This window comes from Pleurodeles waltl, chromosome 6 (genome assembly GCF_031143425.1).
Source record: "Pleurodeles waltl isolate 20211129_DDA chromosome 6, aPleWal1.hap1.20221129, whole genome shotgun sequence".
Lineage (NCBI taxonomy): Eukaryota > Metazoa > Chordata > Amphibia > Caudata > Salamandridae > Pleurodeles > Pleurodeles waltl.
In genome coordinates, this window is record NC_090445.1 from 1,655,201,815 (window position 1) to 1,655,215,818 (window position 14,004).

The window sequence follows — 14,004 nt, forward strand, 5'->3', positions numbered from 1 at the left end:
CATTGTAGATACCAAACTCTGTTCTCCCAAGTGAAACTTAGGTTGCCTACCTCTTTCTGGTCAAGCATCCCCAGTGAGAATTGCCAGCAGAAAACTCCCATTCACGTTCAAGCTGTAACAAAAAACACAATGAAACTGCTACAAGATGGTTTTCTCTGTTTAGAACTTAACATATGCCAAAAGTCCCCAGTAGACACCTACACCAAACCCTACTCTCCTGAGTGGATCTTCGGTTGCCTACTCCTCTCTGGCCAACATATGCATAGAGTTCCTAAGATTTAAAGCAACTCAGCAGCTACAGGATGTTACATACATTGAGCACAGCAAAGTGCCCTTTCTACAATGATGGCCTGCTGCTAGTTTCAAGCCGCACAAAAGGATGATGGACGGAGTGTTGAAACTTTTCAAACACTCACCCCCAGTCACAGATCTGGGTTTAATCCATCATTCTTTTGCTCACCATGCCACCCCTGTTTGGACCCAGCCATATGCAAATCAGTCTTCACCCTGTTCCCCATGGGAACAGTCCAGCCCGAACTGCCAGGCCAGGTCCTCCCTGGATCTGAAACAAGCATCCTAGGACCGGTTTCAGGGTATCACCCTTCATCAGCTAGGCTAGCTTGAATCAGGTGGCACAGTGAGCAAGGGACCCACGTCTGGGCATACCCTTCCCACTTAGGGCAACGTTAGAAACAAAAAAGGATGATGGACTGAGTGTTGAAACTTTTCAAACACTCACCCCCAGTCACAGATCTGGGTTTAATCCATCGTTCTTTTGCTCACCATGCCACCCCAGTTTGGACCCAGCCATATGCAAATCAGTCTTGGCCCTGTTCCTTATGGGAACAGCCCAGCCCAAACTGCCAGGCCAGGTCCTCCCTTGACCGGAAACAAGCATCCTAGGACCGGTTTCAGGGTATTACCCTTCATCAGCTAGGCTAGCTTGAATCCAGTGGCACAGTGAGCAAGGGACCCACATCTGGGTTTACCCTTCCCACTTAGGGCAACTTTAGCAACACAAAAGGATGATGGACGGAGTGTTGAAACTTTTCAAACACTCACCCCCAGTCACAGATCTGGGTTTAATCCATTGTTCTTTTGCTCACCATGCCACCCCAGTTTGGACCCAGCCATATGCAAATCAGTCTTGAACCTGTTTCCCATGGGAACAGTCCAGCCCGAACTGCCAGGCCAGGACCTCCCTGGACCGGAAACAAGCATCCTAGGACCGGTTTCAGGGTATCACCCTTCATCAGCTAGGCTAGCTTGAATCCAGTGGCACAGTGAGCAAGGGAGAGCATGGAGCACACACCAGCGTACTTGAGCGACACATAGTCTCACACTATGGCACAAATGTGAGTGTGCACTGTTCATCATTAGGTTTGTACTAGAAGGATACCCTCGAACTGCAAACTCCTATGTCTGGACAAATAAAGAAGGGCCTGAAAAATTGGATGCATGTTGTGCACTGTAGCACACACACCACCGCAACGTTATTTGAGTTGATAAAAATGCACCTTTCCAGTGCCAAACACATTTTTGTGCAAGATAGTAAATTGCTTTTCTCTGCTTTGTGTCATGCTATGCAAAGCCCAGATAAACGTGGGCCATAGTCTCATAAACTGGGCTTCTGCTATTCCTTCTTTTTGTACCAAACTCTATTAACTGGTACAATAGTACTTATATTATATTCAATAAAAAAATGTCTAGCATGCCGGTACTACAAAATTTGGAATATTAGCAAGGAGAGTCAAATAGAATCTAAATAAGTCACGTCAAAATACAGAAATGAACACAAACTATACAAAGGACAGCCAAAAATAGAAAGATGCACAAAAATCAAAAGGATAGTTAAAATAATAATGTAGACTCCATGCAATTGCATTAATCTCTAGTAATTCATAAATATATTCATTGAATATATCAGTGTTTATTCAGTGTTTAGGTGTCAATGTACCGACTTTTTGAAGGGACTCCATCCACAAGGAGATCCTCAGGACAACATGTGTAATGCCATTCTTGTGTTCCTCCTAACTACTTTAGTCTCATATCTGCTCACGTCAGTGAGCACAAGAAGCAAGGTATAGGGCTGAATTTGTTGAAGCCTCAGTTCATTGGAATTATATTTTTGATATATTCCTGGGGCACACTGGGATGTCCCGTTGGCACATGTAGTCTAAGAGGCTCTATTAATGGTCATTCATTTGTCTCTATTGTCATATCAATGTCAATATCAATGCGAAAATTGCTCTTCACTTCCCAACCCGACATGAGGTCTTTCCTTCTCGAATACCTTCAACTTAAAGATGTTTGCATTCAGTCAAATATTTACATTTTTCAAACATCAGGTCAAAAAGACTACCTCAGCACTTTTTCCAAGCGCAGTCTTTCTAACACCAAAAGGAACTTATATACACAGGGTTATTTTTCTTAAAACAATTGTAAAGTGTAATTTTGTGTTTGTGAATTTTTCCCTGGTTTGTATTTTTTCCCAGTTCCTTCTGACACCTGAATAAATTATACTTGTGCACCCTAAAGCTATAGCTTCATGGTAATCTCTCAGAAGAGTCACTTGCTCTGGTTTTCCTAAGCCCAGTGACACATGGTATATCCATTGTGTATGCAGCAGTGTGGTACCAGGATGTTTCTTTCAGACTGCCGTTTGACATAAATATTGTGTCTTAGCTATGGTCCACAAAATATTGCTCCATTAGAGTTAAATATAGAAGATGTACACCCACGCAGCTCATATTTTTGTAGACAATATTTAGGACAGGAAGAGGCTTTTTTGTGCATGATTTTCTGACATAAAACCAACATTTCAAATGTTGATTTGTGAGACTGGCACAAGCTCATTTCATATGTGGCAGGACGTTTGTATGATAACGAACAGGATAGGCCTGATTGTATCACTGACATTGAAAGCAGACTAAAGTTTGAATGGTAATAGCTTACATATGCTTTGCAAAGAGGAATTGTTTACATATTATTGTAGCAAAACAGAAGCTAAGTATCCCTCCTTGCTCCTTAAGACTTCATTGGTGATAATGGTGGGAAACGTTCTTTGCCATGCAGTCGGATCCACATATTGCCTTTATCAATCAATAAACCGTAGCATTTGTAAAGTGCAGCACCATCACGTCTAAGCGTATCTGTGTGCTAAGGGTGCAGTGTCTCTGCTGAAAAAACACATTTTGAGTCTCCTTCTGAAGTCTGCCAGGGAGGGAGCTGTTCATTGGTAGAGGGGCAGGCTGTTCCAGGACTTGGCTGCAGTGTAGGAGAAGGAGCTCCCTCTGCTGCGCCTGCGATGGATGCAGGAAATATGTGAGAGGTTTAGTGAGGCGGAGCATAGTTGTCTTGCTGGGACATAGAAGCTCAGTCGATGGTTGATGTAGGACTGCCCTAGGTTGTGGAGAGCCTTGTATGCGAGTGCGAGGATTTTTAATTGGTATCCGCTCTGGACGGGAAGCCAGTGGAGGTTTCTGAGGCGTGGAGTGTTCCTTGAGCGCTTGGGGTGGTTCAGGATGAGTCTAGCTGCAGTGTTCTGTAGAGTCTGGAGTCTTTTAAGTAGCTGGCAGGACACTCCTGCATAAAGAGCGTTGGCCAGGGCGCGCATGACCATCTTTCTAGTGTCGGTAGGGACCCATTTGAAGATTTGGCAGAGCATTCGAAGGATGTAGAAGGAGGTGACTAAGTTTACTTGTTGAATCATGGATTCATGGATTGAATCATGGATAGCTGGCAGTTGAGGATGATACTGAGGTTTCAGCCATGGTCTGATGGAGAGGGTGTTGGTCCAAGTTCTGCTGGCCATCAGCTGTAGTCCCATCTGGAGGTGTTCTTCCCGAAGATCAGAAGTTCTGTTTTGTCAGTGTCAAGTTTGAGGCAGCTGTTTTTCATCCATCTTGCTATGTTGGTCATGGCATTTTGAAAGTTGGCTTTGGCATTATGGTGGTCTTCAGTGAGTGAGAGGATTAGTTGAGTGTCGTTGGCATAGGAGACTATATTGAGTCCACAGGATCTGACGATGTCTGTGAGGGGGTCAGGTAGATGTTGAACAGGGTTGGACTGAGAGGTGACTTTGGGTATGCTACAGATGATGTTCTTGAGTGTAGAAGTGAAGGGAGGAAGGTGGATCCAATGTGTTCGGCCTGAGATGAAAGAGGCGACTTACTTAAGGGTGTTTTGGTGAATGCCAATGTTGTGGAGTCTATTGAGGAGAAAGTGGTGGGAGACTGAATCAAATGCTACAGAGAGGTCCGGAAGGATCAGTGCTGCTGACTCTCCTCAGTCGAGGTGGGTCCTGTTGTTGTCTGTGGCAACGATCAGTGCAGTTTCCATGCTGGGATTGGCTGGGAATCCTGATTGTGAGGTGTCGAGAAGGTGGTTTAGTTTGAGGTGGTCAGTTAGCTGTTGGTTGATGTCTTTCTTGAGCACTTTGGCCGGGAAGGGAAGAAGAGAGATGAGTCTGTAGTTTTTGAGGTTGCTAGGGTCAGCAGAGGGTTTCTTTAGGAGGGGTCTGACCTCTGCATGCTTCTATTCGTCCAGGAAGGTTGCCGTGTGGATGGAGGTGTTGTGGATGCAGGTTGGTTCTGTGCTAATAGTGTTGGCTCTGAGGTTGAAAAGCCAATGGGGCTGGAGTTGGTGGGTGCCCCGGAGTGGGTGGATTACAAAATAGCTACAGTGGTCTATGTGTTAATCGGGAACCAGGAGGTTATCCAGTGGTTGGTGTTCGCTGCTTAAGAGATGTTGTCTAGGCTGGATGTGGAGGGTTGGAGGTTAAAATTGTTGTATATGGTGTTGATCTTGCTGTGCAAGTAGTCCAGGAGGGTGCTGCAGAGTTACTAGGATGGCTGGATGGTGGTCTCTGTGGCTTTGTTTACTGTTTACCATGCACTGCCTTTGCCATGCATTGCCCTTATAATTCAAGTCTTTACTAAAAATGTGCCTTTAAACTGCATGCCTTGTCAATGCACAGTAAGTATCTGTGTTGTGTGTGTATATGTAACTATGCATTACCTATTGGTGGCCACCAGTAGGTGGTTATAGTTAGCCATGTTTCCATTGAAAAAGAATTTTTTGACCTGCCTATATCCTTGATGCTGTTTGACGAATCTTCACAACATTTTTTTAAAAAAAAGTGTTCCAGTGAATCTTGTTGTACATGGGAAGTTTCGGAGTGATCCGTCAAGCGGGTGCTGAGTAAAAGGTGGGGGGGGGCAAAAACACATGCCTTTCCCAATATACTTCCCATAGGAATTTCAGACACCACTACAGCTCAAACTGTAGGACGGAATTAGACCAAACTTGGCAGAAAGGTAGCTCTTGGATGAGAAAGAGTTCTTTTTGTTATTTGGTGTAAATCCATTCAGTTCTTTTTGAAATATTAAAAGAAAACTAAAAATAGATATCTTGAGGCGCAAAGGGTTCGCAAATATTAAAAAGCTTGTGCAAGGAAATGCAGTGCTCCGATTGGTTGCCAACAATTCAACCAGGAAGTATTGGCAGCCATTTTGGGACTCTGCTTCAGACGAGTCCCACAAAAGGGGCAGGTTAGCGTCACCCTGACCCCTTAGCTCTGGTGCTGGGGTCCCAGAGGGACCCGCAAACACGGCAAAGAGGCATTTTTGTTTTAATTTTTGCTGCAAATTCAAGCTGGATGCATGTTTTTAAGAAGCCCCCGGATGGGCCTGGTCCCGGGGGCATTTTGAAATAAAGAGGGTGGCACATGGGGCCCCCCTGGTAGGGTAGTTTGATGACCCGGGAACCACCACTTCCCGGGGCTTATTTGTAATGAATGTGGAGGAGGGCAGCGCAACCCCCGCAGCCTGGGACTGCCTACTCCCCGGAGCTCTCATGAAATATATGCGGGCCGCGTAGCCCCCATGCAGCCCCAGGGACCGCCACCTCCCCCGGGCTGTAATAAAATATAATGCGGGGGCCCTGCAGCCCACCCACAGCCCTGGGGACCAACATCTCCCGGGGCTATTTTACATTGGAGAGGGCCCAAGTGGAGCCACCACACTCCGGGGCCCGCTCCTGCTATGTCCCGGAGTACCCACCCCCAGGACATAGCTGTTTGCTCTGACTTAGTGGGAGCTTTGACATCAGATACTTCACTTTCTGCAAGTTAGAGCTGTCAAAAGCGCTCACTTGCAGAAAGTGAAGTTTTCATCTGTTTCCCAGCACGCAAATATGCGTGCAGGGAAATAGATTAAAATATTGCTCCTGCAAGGAGGGAGCTCCTTTTTAAAGCAGCTCCCTGCTTGTGGGAGCAATGCCGGCTCACGCACAATGTGGGGAGCTGGCTAGGACCATGGGGCCTTCAGTCCACCCCCCGCAGCAGTTCTGTCACTCCCTCTCTCTCTCTTCCATCTCATTGAGAAATTGTTTTTGTAATGGTCTCATCATACAATGACTTCAAAGAGGCAGACTAGCAAGATGTTTGGTAAGAATGTTATAAAAATGCTTGGATGCAGAGCAGAACAGTAATTTCTGGCCTGATGGTTAAGGTCTTGTGTTGTCACTAAATAAGCTGAAAGTTCAAATCCTAGTATCGCTTGTCAATGTCTGTTTATTTTCTGGTGATTTCACTGTTAAACATTCCTAGTGATGGAACGTTGAAGTCTTTTTCCCTCAAAATCTGTGGGTTGAATGTCATAGCTAAGTCTGGACACTGCACAATAAGGAGTCACCTCAGGCCTAGTGGTTAAGGTCTAAGCCATGCACACTAAACATTAGGGTTCTAGTCTCAGTGAGTCTATGGTCATTTCCTGCATTAGTTTCTTTTCAACTATAAATATTAGAGTTACATACTGAAAGGTGATCTCACTCTTTTTAATTGACAGAAACAACTTCCTTTTCGATTTTTCCGGAAATATAACATTCTAATATAATTCAATAAAGCCTAAATCGCTCCTGCTCTCTCGCGCTCTCTCTCTCTCTCTCTCTCTCTCTCTCTCTCATTTTCTCTCTCTCTCTCAGCATTGTGTGGCTGTGTGGGTTTTTTTACTTGTCTCGTTTGACGAATCTTAACAAAATTTTCTAAAAAACAGTGTGCCCAAGAATCTTGTTGTGCATGGGAAGTTTTGGGGTGGTCCGTCAAGCAGGTGCAGAGAAAAAGGGGGATTAAAAAAAGTGAATTTCCCATTTTAATGCCCATAGGGATTTTGAACATGAGTACAGCTCAAACTGCTGGACGGAATTACACCAAATTTGGAAGAAAGGTTGCTTTTGATCCAGATTGATGCCTTTTCATTATTTGGTGTAAATCCATTCATAGTTTTTGAAATAGTAAAAGAAAATCAAATTTGTATATCTGGAGGCCCGAAGAATTTGCAAATACTCCTGATCTTGTGCTGAGATCTGATTGGTTGCCAGCACTTCAACCAGGAAGTGTTGTTACCCATATTGAGACTTTCTTCAGCTGAGTCTCACTAAAAAAATTAAAACAAATTAAAAGGGGGCTAGACACTGTTACCCTATCCTCCTAAACATGGTGCAGTGGTCCCTCAGGGACCCCTCCCACCCCTGGCTTAAAAATATATATATATTTAAAATCATGCACATGCTTTTTGTTTTGCCCCCTGGTGGACCAGGTCCTGGTGGCACTGCCAAAATATAGGAGGAGGCACAAGGGCCCCTCTCCTATGGCTTCTCAAAGCCCCAGGGTCCACCACATCCTGTAGGCACTGCACACTAAGTATGTGGGAAAATATGCATGCAGGGAAAGATGAAAACATTGCTTCTGCAAGCAGGGCAATGCAGACTCCCGCAGAACCCGTGGAGCTGGCTAGGACTGCAGGGGCATTCAGGCTTTGTCAGTCTATGGGGAGACTATTGCAATAACAATAGCCTCGCCATACATTTAAAATGTGACCATAACTACGATGTTCCGGTAACCTTTGGGGGCATATTTATGATCCCCTAGCGCCTCCTTGCGCCACATTAGCGTCATTTCTTTTTTTACACAAATGTGGCCCAACATGGCCAAAATCACTGCGCCAAATTTACAAAGTTGCACAATGCATGCATTACACCACTTTGTAATGTGCCAAGCATAATGTATGCAAGGGGAGTGCTCCTCCATTAAGGGGGGGACGGACGAAAAAATTGTGCAAATAAATCTAAAATATTTCTCTGCATCTCTTTTTTTGCATTTTTATCGCCTGCTCAGAGCAGGCGTTAGAAGGAGGCATGCCACTGTTTTAAGTGCGCCTCTACGTACTGGTCAGAGTTAGCACCTAAATTTTGGCGCTAATCCTGAGCAGTACATCAATAGGGTCAGACATTCTGATGCTATTGCCCTCTACCCTGCGTCATGGTGCACCGTATTTTAAAAACACACCGCCATTGGTTTTTAAAAAATATTTGCCACCAATTTGTAAATTTATGATAAAAAAACAAATAAAAATGTTTTTTTAGCCATGGGGATCCCTCTCGGAGCCCACCACCAGAGCTAGGGGGTTATGGTGTCCCTATCCTGGCCCCTTTTCCTTTTTTTTCACATTTTTTAGAGGGACTCTGCTGAAGCTGAGTCCCAAGATGGCTGCCAACACTTTCTGGTTTGAAGTGTTGGCAGCCAATCAAAGCTGTGCATCTGCTGTGCACGAGCTCTTAATGTTTGCAAAACCATTGCAGCCATAGATATACAAATGTTTTTTTTCTCTTTACTCTCTCAAAAACTACTGAATAGATTTACACCAAATAAGAGAAACGTGATCTGTGTACCAAAAGCCATCTTTCTGCCAAATTTGGTGTAATTCCACCAAGCGATTTGGGCTGTAGTTGTGTCCAAAGGTCCTATAGAAATTAACATGGGAAAAGTAACTTTTTCGACCCCCCCTTTTTCTTGGACGCCAATTGATAGATCACCCCAGAACTTTCCATGTGCAACAAGAATCACCGGGTCACTTTTTTGTCGTGACGATTTGTCAAACAGTGCCAAATATAGAGGCAAGTCAAAAAACGCTTTTGCATTGGAAACATAGTCATACTTAACTACCTAGTGGCGAATGCCACTAGGTAATAAATATATATATATATATATATATATATATATATATATATATATATATATATATATACCTTGTTTTAACTTGATTAAAACTTTGGCAGGTGATAGTGAATCAATCGTCTGTTCTGCCGATAAAGGTGGGAACATTGTACTAATGGACAAACAAAAATATATCGAAGAAGTTATGCGTCAACTTAACAACACACAATTTTATAGGATCATTACCAAAGAGGTTTATACCAACAGCAACTTAGGGATTTGGCAACTGCTAATGGAATTGAAAGATAAAGGTCTATTAATATGGGACAAATATTGTTTTCTTAAAAAAGATTTTCCCAAACTACCGGTCCTATATATTCTTCCCAAGATCCATAAGAACAGGACCAATCCTCCAGGTAGACCTATAGTATCATCTTGTGAAATCGTTTTGGAGAATGTTTCCAAGTATGTTGATTTCTTCTTGAGAGAGTTTGTAGACAATTTACCTTAATTTGTTCATGACACCAAAGACTTCCTGGGTAAACTGGAAGGAATTGTATGGGGAGATGATTTTTTACTATTGACTCTGGATGTCAATTCCCTATATACTATTATTGATCATGACAAGGGTATTGAAGCATGTAGACATTTTTTGTGGACTAGATCTTTAAAATATTTGGCACACACCAATATGATTATGGATATGATGAGATACTGTTTGACTAATAATATTTTTCTGTTCAATGGGGTCCTATATCAACAGATTCTTGGGACTGCGATGGGTATTTGCTTTGCTCTATGTTTTGCCTGCCTTTTTTTAGTTTGGGGGGAAGAGACCATTTTTAAAGATGAGGAACAGTATCCAGAAATAAGTCACGCGATTTTATGGCTAAGATATATTGACAACCTTTTTATTATTTGGAAAGTCACTGAAGAAGAGGCTATACAATTTATTTGTAAATTAAATAGTAATGATATGTACATAGGTTTGACCTATAGTATGAGTAGGTCTTCTATAGAATTTTTGGATACTTTGATTATGATCAGTGATCATAAGATCAGCACAGAACTTTTTTGTAAGATCACGGCAGGCAATAGTTTATTACATGCCTCCAGTGGACATCCAGAGAGCTTGAAATGGAGTATTCCTTATGGAGAATTGCTAAGAGCTAAAAGAGTAAGCAGTACTGATGTAGCCTTTGAAATTGAACAAAGAGAGATGATCAATAGATTCAAACAGCGTGGTTATCCCGAGTGGGTGATCAAAAAAGCAACTGAAAGAATTAAGGGGATAAAAAGAACTGATACCTTGTTTGACAACACTATTAAACAGGAGGTAGATGATAATGAGGGAACCAGACTCATTATGACATACAATGAGGATACAAGACAGATTAACAACATTATCTCCAAGAATTGGAAGATCTTGAAGAGTGGTCCCATTATTGGGAGCTCAATACAGAAAAGACCGCAGATCACTTATAGAAGAGGACGGAGTTTCCATGATATTTTAAGATCTAATGATATTATTACCATCCCTCAACTCAGACAACATAATCCTCAAGGTTTTTTTCCTTGTGGACATAGCAAGGCATGTCTTAATAGTATCATCCGGAAGCAATATATTTTATGTAAACCTGGGAAAGTAAGGCAAATTAATCAATTTATAACATGTAGTACTCCATTTGTGATCTATATACTTGAATGCCCATGTTTAAGACGGTATGTGGGCAGCACCAAACACAGTGTTAAGAAGCGGGTTCTGGAACACATGCGAGCTATCACATCCAAAGACGAACACTATCCGGTAGCAAGGCATTTTAAAGACAAACATAATTCTGATTGTACTCTGCTATCCTATTTTGGTATTGAACATGTGCCTGCATGTCATGGAGAAGGCAATAGAGAATTGGCATTGAGGAAAAAAGAGTCAAAATATATCAGGTAAAGAATTGAACACCCATCTATATGATGATTAATGAGATAATGGGATCCAGCTGAAGTGAGCGGTCCATTTGGTTTTGTGATTTGATCATAGACGTACTTTGGGATGTTGCGAATCATCTAGATGCATAAATAGTGGATTTTAGTGTACCTAATTAAGGTGATGAACTAAAATTTGTTGTATTTAGAAGATGTTTTTATTTGTATATATTCAGAGGTTATTTATTTATTTATTTGTATACTTTTTCAGATGTTGTGGGCTGGATGAAAAACTACTGAGCCCTGCTTGCCAACGGTTTCTCTATATTGCACGTTATTATTGGGTGATGACATTCCTTTTATAGATCCACAGATAAGAAAATCATTATTTTCACATTTTTATAGTTTGTTTGTCGTATTATTATTGACCCTTAATACAAATTTGTAAATACAAATGAATGTTATGATTATTATCAGTACCGTTTTTTTTGGTTGGGAATTCTGGCTTTGAGGGAGTGTTTTTCATTGCTTGTGACTATTTCCATTTGGGCTTAAATTGACAATATTTTATTCGTTATATATTATGGTCCAATGGAGTATAATCTTTGCAATGTTTTTTCTTTGACAATATATATTTAATATTTAATATTTATATATAAAGTGCCAGGATATGATAATTATAGTAGGTATAATATTATGGGTCATATAAGTTAATATTTCTGAATATGTACTGTGGTAGGGGATTGTTTGTCTTTTATGGTTATTTTCCGTCTTATTTCTATGTCTATGAAATGATAGTATTTAGGAAATGTCTATCGGTGGTACTTATCACGTGACCAAGGCTGCTGTGTCAGTCTAAACGCATTGTGTTTGTGATTAAACAAGTTTTGCTTTTCCTTGAGCCCTGAGTGTGCAAACAGCATTCTTTTCTTTGATTTATTAACTACCGGTCTGCTCATTCCGGTTCCTCGCACCACCCCTCACGGGCCGATGGAATTCATTATCGAGCTTTTGGATTCAATATATATTCGCCACTAGGTAGTTAAGTATGACTATGTTTCCAATGCAAAAGTGTTTTTTGACTTGCCTCTATATTTGGCACTGTTTGACAAATCGCCACGACAAAAAAGTGCACCGGTGATTCTTGTTGCGCATGGAAAGTTCTGGGGTGATCTATCAATTGGCAGCCAAGAAAAAGAGGTGTCAAGAAAGTTGCTTTTCCCATGTTAATTTCTGTAGGACCTTTGGACACAACTACAGCCCAAATCACTTGGTGGAATTACAACAAATTTGGCAGAAAGCTGGCTTTTGGTACACAGATCACGTTTCTCTTATTTGGTGTAAATCCGTTCAGTAGTTTTTGAGATAGTAAAGAGAAAAAAACATTTGTATATCTCTGGCCGCAACGGTTTTGCAAACATTAAGAGCTTGTGCACGGCAGATGCACAGCTTTGATTGGCTGCCAACACTTCAAACCAGAAAGTGTTTAAAGCAATGAAATGCGAGGGGACCACCCACAACCACCGGGACCACCACCTCCACGGGGCATTTGTCAATTTGTATGTAGGGAGCCGCTCAGCCCCCAACAACCCTGAAGACCACCACTTCCCCAGGCATTTCCCAAAATGTGTGAGGGCCCCGTTGCCTGCCCACAGTCCTGGGGACCACCATCTTCCCAAATATAAATAGATTGTTGGAGGAGGACACCCTCAAGGAGCCACTCAAGCATCTCCCTCCCTGTGACAGCAATGCAGGCTCCATCAGAAGGCGGGGAGCCAGCTGGGACTGTGGGGACCTTCAGGCTCCCCCCCACGGTCCCCAACATTGTCACAAGGTCATATGGCCGGCCCCTGGGGGATGTGGTCCCTGGAGCCGAGATCGGCCCTGGGGAGGTGGGCCACATGGCTCCCCCATCCCTCCAAAAAAATAATTAGGGTGCGCCCCATTGGACGGTGTCCCAGGGCTGTGATCGGCCTGGGGAGGGGGCTGCGGCCACCGTCCCCCACCAAAAATCTAGGCTGTGCCTCGGAGGATGGGGTTCCCGGGGCTGATATCATCCTGGGGAGGGCCTCCCTCCAAATAAAAAAATGTAATGTTTAGTCCAAGCCCTGGGGGATTGGATCCCTGGGAATGAGATTGGGCTGGGGAGCATGCAGCCCACCCCCCCCCAAAAAAAATTAAATAATAATGCTGGGCCCCAGGATGTGGTCCCAAGGGTGGAAATGGTCCGGGGGCATGTTAGGTTGGGTTGTTGTAGGGGTTGGTCGCAGGAGGGACTGGCCGCAGGCCAGGCCCTGCTGCCAACCACCTGCTGTGCACAGCCTTTGGCCATGTGCAGCGCAGGGTTGGGTGGTTATAGTGGTTAACCCCCGGGTACTGGCTGCAGGCCATGCTCTGCGGCCAACCCTCACTGCACACAGTCAAAGACCATGTGCAGCTCAGAGTTGGGTGGCTATAGGGGTTGGACGCAGGGTTTGGTCACATACCAGGCCCTGCAGCCAACCCCAGTCGCACACGGCCAAAGGCCGTGCGCAGTGGTGGTTGGATTAACATACAGTAATGAAAATTACTTTATGTTAAAGAAAAGTAGAAATTCACTGTAAAAAAAAGAAAGTAACAGGGACGTTATAGTTAGAAATAAATTTAAATTCACTTAAAAACCAAAGGGGAAGTTATGTTTAGGCTCACATACAAAACCAGAGAAATTCACCTGTTATGGTTAGTTATCTCAAGTAATTTATAAACCATGGCCTAAGGTAACTATAACGCGTCCCCCTGCCATGCACAGTTTTTTTGTCAAAAATGCTGCTACAAATATTACATTGATATTATCATGATGTTATCAAAGGTGTCATCAGTGTTGTAATTTTTGAGGTAGATAGCAGTGTATGGCGGGGCGCGGGTTATAGTTACCATAGGGCACCAGTTATATTTGCTTGAGATAACTATAACTATAACAGGTGAATATCTATGGTTTTGTATGTTCAAAATATGAGCTTAACTACACCTTTGTTTTTTCAAGTGAATATATCTGTATAGTTTTGCTATCCTACTTATGTTTTAAAGGCATGCATGGTAAAGGTAGG